At 44.0% G+C, this 16,912-nt stretch overlaps 1 long non-coding RNA gene across 1 annotated transcript; it reads right to left on the reverse strand.

The window, feature by feature from the left end:
- Positions 1–2,539: 2,539 nt before the first annotated feature.
- LOC135407147 (uncharacterized) lies at positions 2,540–13,077 on the reverse strand. The gene is made up of 2 exons (XR_010426726.1): positions 12,825–13,077; positions 2,540–2,844 (listed from the first exon to the last, which is right to left on the reverse strand). It is a non-coding gene; the product is annotated as an uncharacterized LOC135407147 (long non-coding RNA).
- Positions 13,078–16,912: the final 3,835 nt, after the last annotated feature.

Here is a 16,912-nt window from a genome sequence, read left to right on the forward strand (position 1 = left end):
CCAACTTTCATTACTCCTGAGTCATTGGGAACAGGAGTTTATTATAATCTGTACAGCAAATCATAGTGGATAACATTAAAATCTCATCTTTATCTGCATTCCTGTAGAGCATTTTGTATTTTAATTCTAGGAAGAAATCGGTGTCACTGTAAGTAGTTTGGATAGTAAATTTTACAACACTGTTCCATTTGGGAAAGTGCCAGCGTTACTGTCATTGTTGCTCCTACTAGCTAGAAAGACTCACAGTCAAAAAAACAAGTAGTGTGAGATACCCCGTGAACCTCCACGTAAATGGATGGACTGGGAGAAGCAGGACACACTGAAACTCTTCTCTTGCCACTGAGGCTGCATGTGGGAGGGTGAAAATTTTGTGTGGTATTGGGCTGAGATAAACAACCTTCACTTGGGTCTAAGGAAACTTGCTAAAGGCAAAAGCTCTTTCAGTAGCATATCAAATCACTAGGTTCATAGAAAGGAAACTTTGTGGCTTGAAAAAAAGTAGAAAAATCCTGCATAAGGAAAGCTGAGTTCTACAGATGAACATACCGCCTTCTCTAGGAGCCAGAGATTGTGGTATCTGTCTGACCCTAAGTGGGGAGACGCGTACAAAGAGACTCTAGCTGTCTCTCAGGCAGCTATATTTCACTTTCCTCTGATTTGTTGTTGGATACTTTTTTATGATCTCCATTTGAGGATCATAAGTTGCAGTAAGAGCTTTCAGTGGCCTAATATTTTAGGATGGTGACAGCAGGAGTCAGTATCTCTTTCTTCAATAATTTGCACAGTGCCATGCTTCAAGACAATTTGACAAAATTACAGCCAACCCCTGTGATCCCTCCTCCTGACAAACCCTGCAAGTCACTGCCAAATTCAATACAATCCGTCATTTTTGTTCAATTTCTCTCTCAATATGAGCTCCTGCTTTCTTACTTTGGCTTCTATGAAACAAAGCCTTTGGCCAGCAAGTAACAGCAGATCCTTAGCACTATACCAACAGCTCTTAGCCCAACAAAAGACGCTGCATGCAGCCATGAGAGAAATGCAGCCAGCTCAGATGGGTGAGACCCTCATTGGAGGCCATGAGAAGACCCACTCTACTGCCTGTCTTTCCCTCTGTCAGGTGACAGAAAGGACAGCAGCAGAGCTGCCAGTGCTTGTCTCTGAATGATCATCAAGGGTCTTAGGTCACATGCCCCACTCTGCTCCATCACCCATTTCAAAGCCAGGGCGATGTGCACAGTGCCATTTGCAAGTGCATTTAACAGTCTTGTTTTTCACACCATACACTCCTGTTACCATCCTACAGCCCCTTCAGTATTTATACTCTCAGCAAGGGAACCCACTGCCTCTCTTTGGCTATAAAAGATGCAAAATGGTGAGGGCATAAGCCTCATGACTGGCCACAGCTGCAGGGCATTGGCTGTTGGCTGCCCTTTGTGTGTGGCCCGCAGCCTTGGCAGGTGCTAAGGACCAAGTGCAGAGTCCTGCATGTGGGCTGGGGCAATCCCAAGCACAAATACATGTTGCATGGAGAATGGATTGAGAGCAGGCCTGTGGAGAAGGACCTGGGGATGCTGGTTAATGAGAAGATCCACATGACCCAGCAATGTGCATTTGCAACCCAGAAAACCAATTGTATCCTGGGCTGCATCAGAAGTGTGGCCAGCAGGTCAAGGGAGTTGCTTCTCCCCCTCTACTCTGCTCTGGTGTGACCCCACCTGGAATACTGTATCCAGCTATGGGGTCCCCAAGATAAGAAGGACATGGACCTATTGGAGGAGTCCAGAGGACACACATGAACATGATCAGAGGTGAGGGACACTTCATCTATGAGGATAGACTGAGAGAGTTGGGGCTGCTCAGCCTGGAGAACAGAAAGCTTTGGAAAGATCCTGTAGCAACTTCCAGTACTTAAAGGGGCCTGCAAGAGAGAGGGAGAAGAACTTTATACAAGGGCATGTAGTAATAGGACAAATGAGAATCATTTTGGATTAGTAATTAGGAAGAAATTTTTTACTGTGAGGGTAGTGAGGTACTGAAAGAGGTTGCCCAGAGAAGTCATAGATGTCCCACCCCTAGAAGTGTTCAAGGCCAGTTTGAGTGGGGCTCTGGACAACCTGGTCTAGTGGAAGGTGTCCCTGCCATGGGAGGGTGGTTGGAAAGAGTTGATCTTTAAGGTTCCCTCCAATCCAAACCACTGTATGATTCTCAATTCTATGAATTCCTCAGCCTCTCCAGGGATGGACCAGGACTGGAAGTGGTACATACCCCCCCAGTGGGATGCCAGGTGAGGGTGTCAGTACAACTACTTTGTTTAGGAGTAAGAAAATACAAGGATCTCTAGAGCATAATTCAGAAAAATAAATAATTAATTAACTTCAAAAAGAGCTGATTTTAGCTGGATAACTTCAATTCTACATCACACTACTGGGATAATATAAAGATCTCCATTCTTAATTCCTGAAGAGAGTACCGTAGAAATAGATGTTTCAGCCTAAAGGACAGTCTCTACTCCTCAGCAAAACCAAGGAAAATAAAGAAAATTTAAAAAGCTCTTTATGTTTAAATGATCTCAAAACAGGCTATTTTAGCCAGAGCCCCAGAAACCACTAGAACAATCTAGAGGATAATCTAATCTATACTCACTGCCCACGTCAACAGAAAAACTATTTCTGATGAGTTCAAACAAGGTGCATGTGGTGCTTCCAACAGCTTTACCAACATCCTGCAAATAGAGAGGTCCCTTCCTGCAGGGGAACATCAGTGAGCAGCCGTGGCTCTGCCAAGATGGAGGAGTTCCAGCTGAGGAAGCCATTATCTGGTGTTTGCATTGGTCCTGGTCATCTGAAAAGAGAGAGGAGATCAGCATTTAGTTTTCTGGAGTTTTTGGGAGAAGAAAAGAGGAAAAAAATATGGGCAGGCAGAACTAAACTCTCCCTCAAATCTCCCAACTGTCACATTTGACAGGACAGCTAACACAATAGAAGAGCAATCAGGAACCAGGAATCCTTGGAGCAGAGTTACAAAATGTCCAGAAAATACGCTGTCTTGGCTTGAAGGGCTCCCACTTCCCATACTGGGCATAAAGGTGGGAGACCTGCCAGGAGCTGTCCGTGCTGGAACAGGGTGGCAGAGAATTCAAACTTAGATACTCAGAGATGTGTAAAGCTTTTGATAATCCCAGAGCTGCTGTTTTTTAAACAGGCTGTTCAGACAGCACTGCACCTGACCTTTTCATGCTAAATCTTAGGCTTTGCCTCTGTGACTTTGATCCTCCCTCATGTGCTGTCATACAACACCATGTTTTCTTTCACAATCCACAAATGAAAAAATATGAAAAGGTGATCTCTTCTTCATTCTGCACTTTACCTGTTGTAGGTATTTTGGCACATGTATAGTATTTGTTCTGAAAGAGAAACTCAGGAGGAAGGAGGCAGGAGTCACAGTTATAATTCTTTTCATTTTCATAACCAGCTGTACCAATGGTCTTCAAAGTGCATGTGAATGAGATTCAGAGATTTGCTGCTACACATTCACCCTTCTGCCAACCAGCATTATTCCGTTATCAATATTCTGCAGGCGCCGGCCCTTGGCTTTTGTGTGTGTGTGCCAGCATTGAACATCACCACTCCCTTCCTTCGGTATGGCTGTAGTCAATTATAATTATGCAAAGCAAACATGTCAGCTCACACAGCAGCAAGCTCTGAAGAATGAAGTCTCTATGCTTGCCTCTTAGCAATAGGAAGATCACAAGTCTTTGGTGTTTGATTCTGATCTCAGACTTGTTCCTTGCTAATGGAATTTCCTTGACTTCAAAGCAGACACAATTTACGCCGGAATGAGATCCTTGTACGGCCCCATGAGTGTAAACTGCTCTCACACAGTCACATATGCTGGTCCAGGAGAGAAATAATCACTGCAGGACAGAGTTCTTTCACTCATTTAATAGCTACATCCCACTGAAGAGTTGTTAACATCAGTGAGTATGTGTGAATCCTTCATTTTCCAGTGTCTGACATCGCATCAACACCAATGTCATTAACCAGTCAGGGCCAATCACATCTGACCACGATGTCAGAGTTTAGACCTGCCTCAATGCTAAGAGCTCAGTACTCGTTTCTAGTGGCCAGCTGGAGGGATAAAAACATGACAACAGTCTAAGAAGGGCTTAATAATGACTAATACAATAATAATCCTGATGGGATCCATCTGAGAATACTTAAAGAGCAGGCTGATGTCATCGCAAGGCTTCTCTCAATGATTTTTAATGGTCTTGGGAATCTGGACCAGATTCTTCAGTTGACTGGAAGCTGGGTAATGTTGTACCCATTTTCAAGAAGGGCAAGAAGGGTGACCCTGGAATCTACAGGCCTGTCAGTCTCACTTCAGTGACTGGTAAAATTAGGGCAAGATTATTCTGGGAGGTATTGAAAAACACCTGAAGCACAATGCAGTTATTGGTCAGAGCCAGTACAGGTTCATGAGGGGAAAGTCCAGTGTGTCAAACTTGATTTCCTTTTATGACAAGGTAACTCATCTAGTTGATCAAGGGAAGCCAGGTGATAAAATTTGCACTAGTACTGTTCATGTAAAAAGCATCATGGCAACATCACAGCAAGCTACAGGAAAAGGACAATAAAAGACATCAGAAATGGATAGGGAGGCTTCAGACTACCACCATGGCCAGATGAGCTTGCAGACAGCTTTCCAGACCCCACATAATGGCACAGAGAGAAGCACCCTGTTCCCCAAGGCAAAGACCTACCTTCTGTTTTTTGCAGACAGCCACCAGACAGGAGCATGCAGTGTTTCCCCAGTGCAACTGATGCACTGCCAGCGCACGACCTGCCTTATGCTGCAATGACTTGTTCCATCTCCAAGCGCTTTCTCTGTGTGTGAACTGTAAAATAAGGAAGGTTGTTTCCTGACCATGTGAGAGCATATCAACATTTTCATGTCTTTGCAAACCATAAGCAATTGTTTGAGCCGAAAGAACAAAAGTAAAGTTGCTTATGAACAGAGGATGACAAGATTGCTCTAGCCAGGACTTGCTACATCCTCTACCCAGCCTCCACTAAGAGTGCTGGCAGACCCCAATGGTCTCACTTCTTTCCAAAGATTTGGGGAAACCTTTCCCCAAAGCTTTCAGCATAGTACTGTCCAGTCATCATCTGTTGCTGAGCCTCCAGCCTGGGAGACACATTTGCTCATTTGCTATCCTTGAGAGCTGTATGTTTCTCTGGCACTGCAGCTGGCACCAGTGTGGGAAAATAAAGAATTGATAATGTTTGTTCTGGCTGAAAAGCAGGAAGAAAATGCATGATGGTTGGTGGGTGACAGCCAGCATAGAACTACTGCAGTTCTGCTGGTTTTTCCAAACTGGATTGATCTAAATGGCAGAAGATATCAGATTAAACTCCATGCAAACTATAGAATATACATAAATATTACATGCATTAAGATATATGCAGATTACAAGGCATAACAGTGAAGAGGCACCGGATCAACAGAAGCATAGAAATACCTAATAGACTTTTAAATTCCCACTTTCACATTTTACACACTAACAGTTCCCTAAATATCTCATGCCAAGCTCATAAACCCAGCAGATTAAGCAATAGATTTTGTCAGATTTTCCCACCCTCCCAAGTTATCTAGGTTTGATAAACCTTAATGATGTCAGTTTCTCCATTTCCCCACAGTGTTTTACCCTCCCAAAAAGGTTAGAATTCACCTTTCTAACACTGCTGTAAAAACAGTGTCTAGAACCGCAGTGCACTGAAGCCTCATCTCTGTGCTGCCACACAGTACAGTGAGTACTTTCTTTAAACTGAGGATCCCAGAAACCCCAGAGAATATGTGGAGTCTGCAGAAAGCAACTGAGAAAAGTAAGACTGTGTCAGCAGGCTAAAATTTACTATTTAGGCACCTGTGCTATCATTAAAACCAAACAAAAAACACCCACACCCACCAAACTACAACAAAACCCAAACAAAAAACCCCGCCAAGTCCCCAGAAAACAGCAAAACAAAACAAACAAAAAACCCCCCACCAAGCAACCCCACCCCCCAAAAACCAACCCAAATACCTGGTATAGCACAAATATAAATTACAGTGAGTTTTTTGCCTTACTGTGTATGCATATGGGACTTGGATTTTTCCTCCAAAGAGGAAGCAATATTTTCCACTTAAGATAGAAAGAGAGGGTGAGGTTTCCTGTTTGTTTGCTCTTCAACGTCAATAATAATCTACAATCCATGTCAGAAATTACTTCAGTATGAACTATAGAGGATCAAGGGGTGCTTGAGTTTTGGTGACACTCCTATGTATTTTGAGGATTTTCAATGTTTAGAAAATTGTGTGTGACCACTGCCCCAGAGAGATAGTGTAGGCTAAGAAGTTACTTGACTGTGGAGAGTTGAGCTTGGTGTTGGATTGTCCCAAATGGTTCGAGTGGCACTAGTCTAACATCGAACAGTATTCAATACCTCAAGAGAGGAACAATTTGGAAATGGACACATTTTCAGGCTCAGTTATTTCTCTTTAGCTCAGTCTCAGTTCATTCATCACTACAGTGATGTTATTGTGAAGCATATTGAAAGTTTTAGCAGGCATCCATCACTGAAAGGGCTGCCCCTTCCTTTGGGGGAGGTACTCATCTTTGCCTCTGTTTTCCTCTCTCAGCTGCTGCCTCTGGCTCCCTCCTCCTGCCCTACAGCACTCCCCTCTCTGTCGGCACAGCATTCAGCAGTCAGGTTTGCTATTGGTCTGAAGGGGGCACAGTGTCAATTAGAGAGCTAAAAATAGAAAGATGGCTGGATTTTTTGTTTCCTCAGTAGTCTATAATACCTGTCAAAAACGAAGTAGCTTGTTCTTAGGCTAATGTTTGCTAACTTGTGTTCCTGTACCGGGCAGTAATCCCTGAGACCCAGGTTTCCATTCTTAGCCTACCTATTACAATGAATCAAGCACCCCATGACAAGATTGGTATGTATTTTATAATAGATATAGGTTAGGAGATGCAGGAAAGAAAGAACAGCTGAATTCTGGAATTCATGCCTCCCTTTGTTTAAATGCCAATACAGAGGAGCTACACATGCAAATAAGTCAAAGCATGTCAAATGTAAGCAGCTATTTAGCACCAGCTAACACTGTATTATTATTGAATGAGTAGCAGCACACTATCAGGATGGTGTGGTGGGTGGCAGAAAGCTGTTACAGACTTTTTTATTATTATGACTTTTTGCTGAAAAACTTCACCTTTAACCTTACACAAGTGTATTATTTTGCCCTAAGATACAAAATGTCCTCATAGGTAACTGGCACATTTCACCTGTGCTATGATCCTTTTGACTTCTCTGTCCTCCTCTCCTCTGGTATATCTTTAGATGCTCCTGGTGATAGAGATGTGGTGTAGTGTACTGAAGAGGGGAAGAAGCACTGATGATCTAACACTCTCAGACTGTGTAATCCTGCTGTCCAATTCAGCGTGCTACCACTTCATCAAACTTTGATATCATAACTAGCCTATGGCCCCTTTGTAGCCTGCCCTGTTCAACTCACTAGAGATTTTGAAGATTGGTGCTGGTATCTCAGTCTCTCATTACTGTTGCCGTTATCTGAACCCTAACTTGTAATCACCACAAGTAGGAGGACTGGGAGAGTCTGGGCATGCAAATAATCCTAAGATTATTTGTACCACATCGATTTTTTCTTGTCATCTGATGCATACAAAAAGAAGAGGCTCTCAAATGAGGTAATGCACTTGGAAGGCATTGATAATATATTGTGACAGATATAGTAAATTAATCTGGAGACTACTATAAGCAGTGTGAGAACACAGATTTTATTGCAGTTTCTTCTGTGGAAAGATGGCAAAATATCTCTTTTCTAGTAATTTAAGAGACTGTAGTTGCTTCCAAAATACTTTGATGAAAACTTCAGCTTCTGAGACAAGGGAGACTCCACTTGACTGGCCAGAGTCCAGCAGAGCTGTAGCAATTTAAAGCAGCTGAAACCATGGCCCATAATGTTGTGTTTACACCCTCAGCCCTGGAGAACATTTAAACAGGACAGATCCAAGTTTCTACAGCCAGTGGAAAGATTAACATTAATTTCAGAGCTAAACTGAGCCATTTGCCAAGCTTTTAGATGAAATGGAGGCATAGATGAAAACAAGTCAGATTACCGGTTCTGAAAGCACAGTTTTCAGAAGGTGAACTGATTAGTGAGGCCAATCAGTCTAAGGAGTTGTAAGGTACTTCAGTTGAAGGAGAACTATAATTTATTTTCAATAAAAGCTGCAAGGAACTCTCTGGAATTCATTTCATGAGGAAAGGAGGAAAACTTGCAAGAAGGGGCTACAGACCAAAATGGATGGAGAATCCCCTTAGAAAGTCCAGCACAGCTAATAAGCAAAGAAAACTTTGGTTTGGAGGCCAGGAAGCACAGGGCTGGGGTAAACACTGCCAAAAGTCAAATTGAGTTAGAAATTTGCAGAGGAAATTAAATAGTAATAATAAAAGGAAATAATAAAAAAAGTCATTTAGCTATTGAAATAAAAAATATTTTAGAGACAAGAAGAAAAGAAGTGATGTTTTTACACTGAGAGGATTTGAGTTGGTGTAGGTGTGTGAAAACATTAAATGGAGCTCAGCTTTGGTTTTCTGTAAGAACATTAAAATCTGGAGAAAAGGAGGACAGATATGGGATGAGTGTCAGGAAATTGAAAATACCTCCTTGGTGGATATGCAAAACTCTGAGAGCTGGATGCGCTCAGCTGGCAGGGAGCAAATCCCTCACTGCAGGACTCTCGGAGACCTGGCAGCCAGTCCACATAATTTTGTCAAGCTGTGAAGGAGAGGAATCCACATGACTTGAGAACTGTAGTAAATATAGTAACCCTAATTAAGAAAGTGAACTTGTATCTAAAGGCCCATTAGCTTGATTGTAATAGTATGCAAGAGTACATGACAAATTTTAATGGAAGGGAATGATTAATGATATGATGATTAATGAAAAATGAAAGAAAGAACAACAGCTTGTTGTTCTTCCAGCTGAAGGGTACCAGACCAGCATAACACCTCTGCTTTCAAGAGAGCTGGTTGATTGCTTTAAGGAAGGTAGTTGCATCCAAGTGAAGCTGTCCAAACATCTGAGAAGCACTTGGGATGTGGGAAATCATTAGGTGAAATGGAAAACACAAAAAGGAAAAACACACAAATTGTAGAAAGAAAGTAAGAAATGGCTTTAAAGTGAAATGGCAAGGGGTTGTGCTGAAGGACATCTTGTAGCTTTTTCTGGGAACTAGGTGATCTTTTCACAGCTCTTTCGATAAAGGACTGTGGTTGAAAAAGTAGATGTGTGTTAATGAAATCTGCTCTTTAGGCATTTGCAGGTGACAACATGGTGCAGAAACACATCTGAACATGGTGCAGATAGAAACAAATAACCTACAGGTGTGTAAAATAGTAGTACACTCATTTCAAGATCTTGCCTTTAACATCTAACAGGAGGATTTCTGCAGTAGTCTGAGGGTTCACTACTACATCTCTGCAGGAGTCTGAGGAAGTGACAGAGAAGAAGAAAGAACAGCTACTGTAATTCACTTACAGGAGTTACTGTGAGTAATAGATTCATGCTCAAAGTCATCATCATGGCTAGGCTTCGCGAACAAAGATTTGGGAAGGACTCTACCTACATTTGCTACAAGCGCGCTGGTGGCTAAAGAGACCAATGCGAGATAGACAAATCCGGTTGCAAAAGGCACAGCAGAAAGACTCCTTGCATGGTATCAGCAAGACACGATTCTTTCTGCATTGTATTTTCTCCTCTAGAGTGATCCTGCGTGCGTTCTCAAAAGAAGAAGCAGCATTATAGTGTGTCTCCAGCCCCTCATCCAGGAAAAGGGTGAGAAGGGCTGAGTACTCTCCTCAGCCTAGAAGGCTGTCTGTCTACATTTCTTAAGAGGGGGTTCTAACCTATAAGATGTAGGTGAATCTGGGGTATGGACATAATTCACCTTTTGTGTTCAAGTAATGCCACTTGGCATCTGAAAACTAAATCTTTGTGAGGCTAGGGGTAGAGGAAGTCAGAGAAATGAGCTTATAAAAAAGGGCTTGAGAGAGAGAAGATAGGCAGGCAGAGCAAAGAGCATGAGCCTTGTTCTCTTAAGAAACTGGAATATATAGTTAATTAAAATGAACAGTTAGCCCTTTCCCAGAGACAGGACTTATACGTAAAGACATAGCTAGTGTATCCCATACACACATGGGTGTTGGAATGGGTGCCCATCCAGACATCTTATCTATCTGTCATTTGGGTTAGCTCTTTGGGTGGAATTCATCCCACTTGATCAACATGGGGAGTTAGGTGGAAGCTAGTTATCCAGGTGCCTCCATGACCAGAGAAAGGAGACAGGGGTTCAGCATTCCTACCTGGTGTGCTCGTCCCACACTCAGGTCACCTTGCTGTCTTCACAGGTATCTTTGACGGTTACAGGGAGAGCTGGACAGCCAGCTTAGATTACATACCCTGTGTCTGAGAGCTAACACCAAGTGAGACAAATCCCACCATGTGCACCTTAGCGCACAAAGATCCCAGTCATGAAAACTTGGGCTCCTCTGGGGTTCAGCTGTTTTGGGGAATTGTACCTGGCAAAAAGCAGGATGGAGAATGAAGATCAGCCTGTCTGTGAGAGACTTCAGGCCAAACAGTTGTGGATCAAATAGTTTAATAGCTCAGTTTCTTCACTGGCAAAGATGATAGACTTTTGCATGTTCAGCAAACCTAATCTCTTCATTTAACTTCAAAAATTTACAACCTCTTCTGGCATAGTTGGTGGAGCTTGTAACGTTTGTGATCAGATTAAGCCAAGAGAATATATGTACTATGATGCTCATTTCCACTCCTTCCACCTTTAAAACAGAAGGAAAATAAAAGTTAACAACTACCATCAAGAGCAAAAACCAGAGCATTCAAATCCCAGAAATCTCACAAATCAGAGAGCTCACTGCAGAAATAATTCTCATCCCATTTGTCTATCTCCTTTCTGTGAGAAGTGTTTATCATCTATATGTAGCAATACCACAGAGATTATTATTTTACAGCTGGCAACATCCACTTCAGGTTGATTTCTCAACCTGATTTTTTTCATTATCTTTAATGGTTTGCTTTTCATTATTTTCCCATTAGGAAATGACAAAATAACTAGGAATGCCAGTTTTGTGCAGGAGTTGACTTACCATACACCTATTCATTTTCCTGTTTGCATTTGTGTAACTAGGCTCAGCGTGTATAGATAAGCAGAGTCCTGTAGGTCCAGACATAAGTCAAATATAAAGAAAGAAGCAACTAAGCCAAGCTAACTCCTGCCAAATAATGCCAAATACTTCTGAGTTCGTTGGATACATCAATGTACCCAAGAAGCTGAAGTCGGTTAACAAGGAAAATGCTAAGAGGGAATATTGCAGGGGGTTATGCCTACTCTGCATTCACAGGCCAGCCTTGCTGCCCCAGTGTGTGCCACACACAGTAAAGATGCAGCAGTCCTAGGGAAAGGAGCAGTGAAAACGTACCTCCTAGGCACATGGGACCCCTGCACTTCAAACATCCCTGAGTGTCCATTGCCCACACACACCCCTGGTACAAGCCACCCACAAGCAGCCTCTGAAGGTTGCCACTGCAGTGGGGTGGGTTGGGATAGGGTGGGAAGTATGGATGTCCTGGAGAGTATTTTTCAAGGCAGTAGAAAGCTTTTGAGTACAAAGTTTGACTGAAAAAGACTCACCACAGAACACTTCACAGGGAAAAACAATATCAAAGCCTCAGGAGTGCTCAAGGTGGAACTTCTGGTATCACCTTTAGAGGTTTCACACTGTGGGAGTCTGATCCAACAACCAGGATGGGAAGAGATTAGTCAGGATCCTTTCTGTGGGGGCAGAGAAGTACCCACCACTGCAAAGGTGCCATTAGAAAAGGAGGAAGTGTCTTTCACCTCTTCTTCTTTCACCTCTTCAATCTGTGAGGATTGTTTAAAGCAACAGTGTTCTTGTGCCTCCTTTGACCCTTGTGTCAAGATGAAGCTCTTGCTACATGAATAACACCCTGAAACACCTCTGGTATTGACAACCCACTGCTTAACTGAACGGAGCCCTAGGCCATGGCAGTTTCATGAACATCTAATTTTTTTTCAGAAGAGACAGTAAGTATTGGTTTCCAGGAGTCAAGATTGGTGAATTGTTGAGGGTTGACCTTGGCCAGATTCTAGGCAACCATGAAAATCGCTAAGAGCTGGGAGAGGTCACACAGGCAAGACAGACTCAATATGGGGATAATACTAAAATTTAGTACTAACAGGATAAGAGCTAAAGAGTGAGAAATAAAACAGTCTTAAAAACACTTTCCAACCACCTCTCCTTCCTTCCATGTTCTCCCTCCTCCCCCTGCATCAGTGCAGGGAGAGGAGTCCATCCATAGGGCAACAGGTCTTCCAGGTTTGCTGTCCCGTGAGTCACCCTTCCACGGGCTGCAGGAGGACAGCCTGCTTCCACCATGGTCTTCACCATGGGCTACAGGGGGCTAAAGCTCTGAGTCCTTCCCCTGTTCTCTGGAGTCCGTCCCAGGGAAAACAGTCCTTGATGGACCTCTCCCAAGTGCGTTCCCCTGCCAGACCGCAGGTCTTCCATATCTGCCGTCCCGAAGTTCATTCCTCCATGGGGTGCAGGGCATCTCTGCACCTCGATGGGTTTTCCATAGGATGCAGTCCTTGACAGATGAGTTTGCACCGATGTGGGTTCCCCACAGGGCCATGAGTCGAGTCTTACCTGGGAGTAACCTGCTCCAGCTTGGGCTCCTCTCTCCACGGGTCACAAATCTCCTGCAGGAGCCCACTCCATACTGGGCCTCCCAGGGGTGACTGTCTTCTCTCATGCATCCATCTGCTCCATCATGGGCTTCTCGTGGGGCGAGTCCGGGGGCTGCGGGGCCACTTTGCCTCCCTGGCCTAGGCCACGGCGCCCCCGCGTCTCTCGGCTCAGCCACCTCCGCCCATGGTGAGGAGGCGGCGGGGCCGCACCAGCCCAGGATCGGTGCAGGATCGGTTCCAGCACAAGCTGTTCGTGGGGCGGGCCCGGGGGGGAGCTGCAGGGCCTGTCTCTGCGGCCCCGGCCTCGGCCCTGGCCCCGGCCCCAGCCCCAACCCTGGCCCTGGCCACCCCTTCGCAGGGGCCGCTGCTGCCTGCTCCGGGCTAGGTGCCGAGAGGCCCGGGCCAGCTCGCCGCTGCCCTCCCACAGGGGGCGGCGGCGGAGCTGCTTGGGAGGTTCGGTCAGCTTTCCCTGGCTCAGTCATAGTCTTTTTAGAGTATTGAACAGCAGCTCGATAGGCACAGGCCAGGCCCCAGTACAGGGTGAGAAGTTGCTGGTTTTGATCAGGGTAGGCAAGGCATCCTTCCATCAAACGACATGTGAGTTTGTTGGGGTTGAATACTTGTTCTGATGTGAAGTCCCAAGCAACAGGGGGTGTTAGACGACCTAAGAACCTGCCTAAATTCATCCACATCCCTTGCCACCCAGGAACTGGCCCCTTTAGAAAACATCCCAGTAAATTCTCTCTCGAGGTTAGTTTTGTGCTAGTACAACAACACTACCTTCCCCACTCCCCATAATGTTTTAAGAGCATTGGTTATAAGCAGTAATATAGCCAGAAAACTCAGGTAAGGATTAGTAAGAATCGCAGGTCCTTTCATTACCAGGCCCTCTATGTCAAAATTAAAAAGAGAAAAAAATTGATTTTTTTCCCCTTCTATGTCCTTTAAGGGATAAGTTCCACATCCTATCAAAACTGTTAGTAAAATTACAGGAACACCCACCAGAACCGGGCAAACTGCCATGCTTTTGTTATATGTTCCCAGGTTAGCAAAACAAATAGATAAGTGAGGCAGTTGTTATATAAACAATCTTCCCTTGGCAATCCTGCCGGGTTTCGGCACCAAAATCTGTCAGTTTTGAAGTTATTCCACCTTTTTTGCCTATGTGCATATGCGTTCACATGCATATATATTGCTCTTCCACCTTTTTTAAAGGATGGCCTTCTTTTCCTAACTAAAAATCAGTATGTATGTCTGCATTTCATAGCTTGCAACTTAAGAGCTTGCAAACTGATTATTTTTACCATTACTTCACTAACCTCCTAAAAAAGCTGGATTTTACTACCTTTCTCTTAGGCCATCTTTCATAGGAGCTTTTCGACTCACTGCCCATTGCAATCACATTTGACAGAAGGACAGAAAGTTGTGATGAAATTAGGATCTATGTAGAGGAGAAGATTAATTTCTTCAGTGAAGGCAAGTTTTCAGGGTACCAGTTGCTCCATCAGCTGGCATATTTCACCTGAACACCAAGTTCCCCAGCTATCTGCTGGTGGGATTCAGCAAAGAGTTCAGATGGGAGGACAGGGTCATGAGTGGGTGGAGGGCAGGGGAAGAAGCTGGAGTCTTTTTGGGGACTCAGATCTTTGCTGTTGCCACCATAGTAAGCTCTGATACGTGTCTAGGCATCAGCTTTAACACTAGGGCTCTGCCTGCATCAGCACAATGCTATTCTGTTCCCCGTCATATGGATCCTGAGCACTTTTTCTCTTAGTGATGTGGAGTCTAGCTCAAGTTTCAGTTTTATCTTCTCCCAGGACAACATGTTTTGGTGGCAACATACAATCCTCCTGCAGAGCATGGAGGAAACCTCATGGTCAGCTGCAGCGACTTCTGCTGTGACATAGTTAATGCTGACAATAGGCACCATTATTAGACATTGAGCTGACCCTGCAGGATGAACCTGCAAGAGGAAAGTGCAAGTGATTTAATCACAGTTACAATGTCACTATCATCCCCCATCTTCTTTCTGCTATTTCTTCACTCTACTACAGTTTCATTATAACTCTCAAAATTCCATCATAGGTGAGTTCATAACTTGTTGTGTCTGAATTAGTGGTAGCTATGTAACTTGTGCAACAACTTATCTTATTCTTAGTAGTGGCTAAAACTTTGCCACTTTTCTTCCTGGCCATATCTTTACATCAGGTACCAGGAAAACACCTTCCTGCAGCATCTCAGAGCACCCAACACACACACTGTCTCTGGCTGTTCCCTTACGTGCTGCATTCTGCTGAGCAGGAGTAATCACAGTCATGAGTCAAGCCTCAAGCCTGCTTGAGAGTCTCCCAAAAAACAACAGTAATTCTAGGTAATTGTCTTCTCAAGCAAATTTTGGGGAGTTACAGCTTGCAACTTGTTTTATAGGAATATAGGAGGCATTGTTCTTATGTTCCTGTGAATCAGGTTCTCCCATCCCCACAGGAGCCCAAGAATCCCACTATTTTAATTGCAGCCTGCTCTGGATCCAGAGAAGCATGGAAACCTTTTGTTCTGGCCTGCTCTGAGTATGAAGGCTATATAGTATGAAGACTATATAGTTAATCTTTATCAGGGAAGGCTAGACAGAGGACCTTGAGCTATCTAGCTGCCAGCTAGTGCTGCCTTGGCAATAGTTTAATGGGCAGTGGTCTGTACTTGGATGATTTCAAGAAGAGATGTAATCAACCATTCACTATCTTTCTTCTTTCCATTAAGTTCAAAGTACTATATAATCACTTCAATTTTCTTTCAGTGGTGATAAGGCTCAAGTATAAACCACAAAGCCTGAACTCTCAGTCAGTTTCCATGATTTATCCTGGATTTATCTTCAGCCATCATCAGATTCTGTCTTTCTGCCTGACCCCATATGGAAACTAGCCTCCAAGGAGGGTCAAGTATTCACTTTTATACTCCTCTGTGCTGAAATGCTTTTCCTGGCAAGATTAGATAAAGCAATTCCTTTTCATTTCAGGCCATCCCAAGTAGATGCTTTATAAAAAAAAAAATCAACCTTAAAGCAATTCTTTTTCTCATTTGCTATAGGTTTATTGAGTGAGACAATGGCCAGGCTATTTTTATAGTCACTGGGCCAGGAACAAAGCCCAGTAATTTACTCTGTTTGTAGGAAAAAACCCACATTTTTATCTCAAAAAGGCATTTAGAGGGTACTGTCAAAGACTTGTTTTCCAGTCACTACCTGTTCAGAATCTGCAATATGACTCAGACACAGACCCAGTAAAAGCATTAAGGGGTACAGTTTAATTAAGTACAAGTTAAATAAAGTGTTATTCATGCATTTTATATTGAAAACCCATTGATGGAACAGAGTGGCAATGTCAGCAATGGAGACAGGATTTTCCCTTCCCTGAGTCCATGTGGCCCTCCTCTTGCTCACCAGAAGCTTATTTTCCTTGCAGCGGCACCAACCACAGTGGAGAGGGGAGTGTCACTAGTTTTCTAACAGCATGGAGTGGGAACACCAGCTGGAACAGTCTCCTGATATGTGGGAAATGAAAGTTCATACCTCTGTGAAGAAAATATTAAAGACCTCCCTTCCTGTGTGAATGTCCTTGCCACTTGGCTTTCAGTGAGTTTGTCTTTTAAAGGTGGGATCACACTTTCCAATGGTTTCTGCAATGTGCCTGAAAGCCTGAGGAACCACCACATTGCAAGGACTCATTCACATGGTGATTCTCTGTCTGCCCAGCTGCTCCTCAGCCCCACCGGTCTGTGACTCCTGGACCCCACAACTGCTACCGTAGACCTGTGCAGAGCAGCTGCTCCTGCTCCCTAGACACAAAAGAGTGTTACAACCGTGCTGGTGGGTGTTGGGCTCATCCTTCTGTCTGGACACCACACAAACATCCACCTGCTGAGGTACATAGCCCATGCCCTCAGCCTGGCAGTGATACTGCACCACTTTGAATGATGCTGCTGTCCTGCCATTCTTTGCTGCAGCTCACAAGAGGGATTTCTACATCTCTGCATCTTTGATGCAGTGGCTGT

This window comes from Pseudopipra pipra, chromosome Z, assembly GCF_036250125.1.
Source record: "Pseudopipra pipra isolate bDixPip1 chromosome Z, bDixPip1.hap1, whole genome shotgun sequence".
NCBI lineage: Eukaryota > Metazoa > Chordata > Aves > Passeriformes > Pipridae > Pseudopipra > Pseudopipra pipra.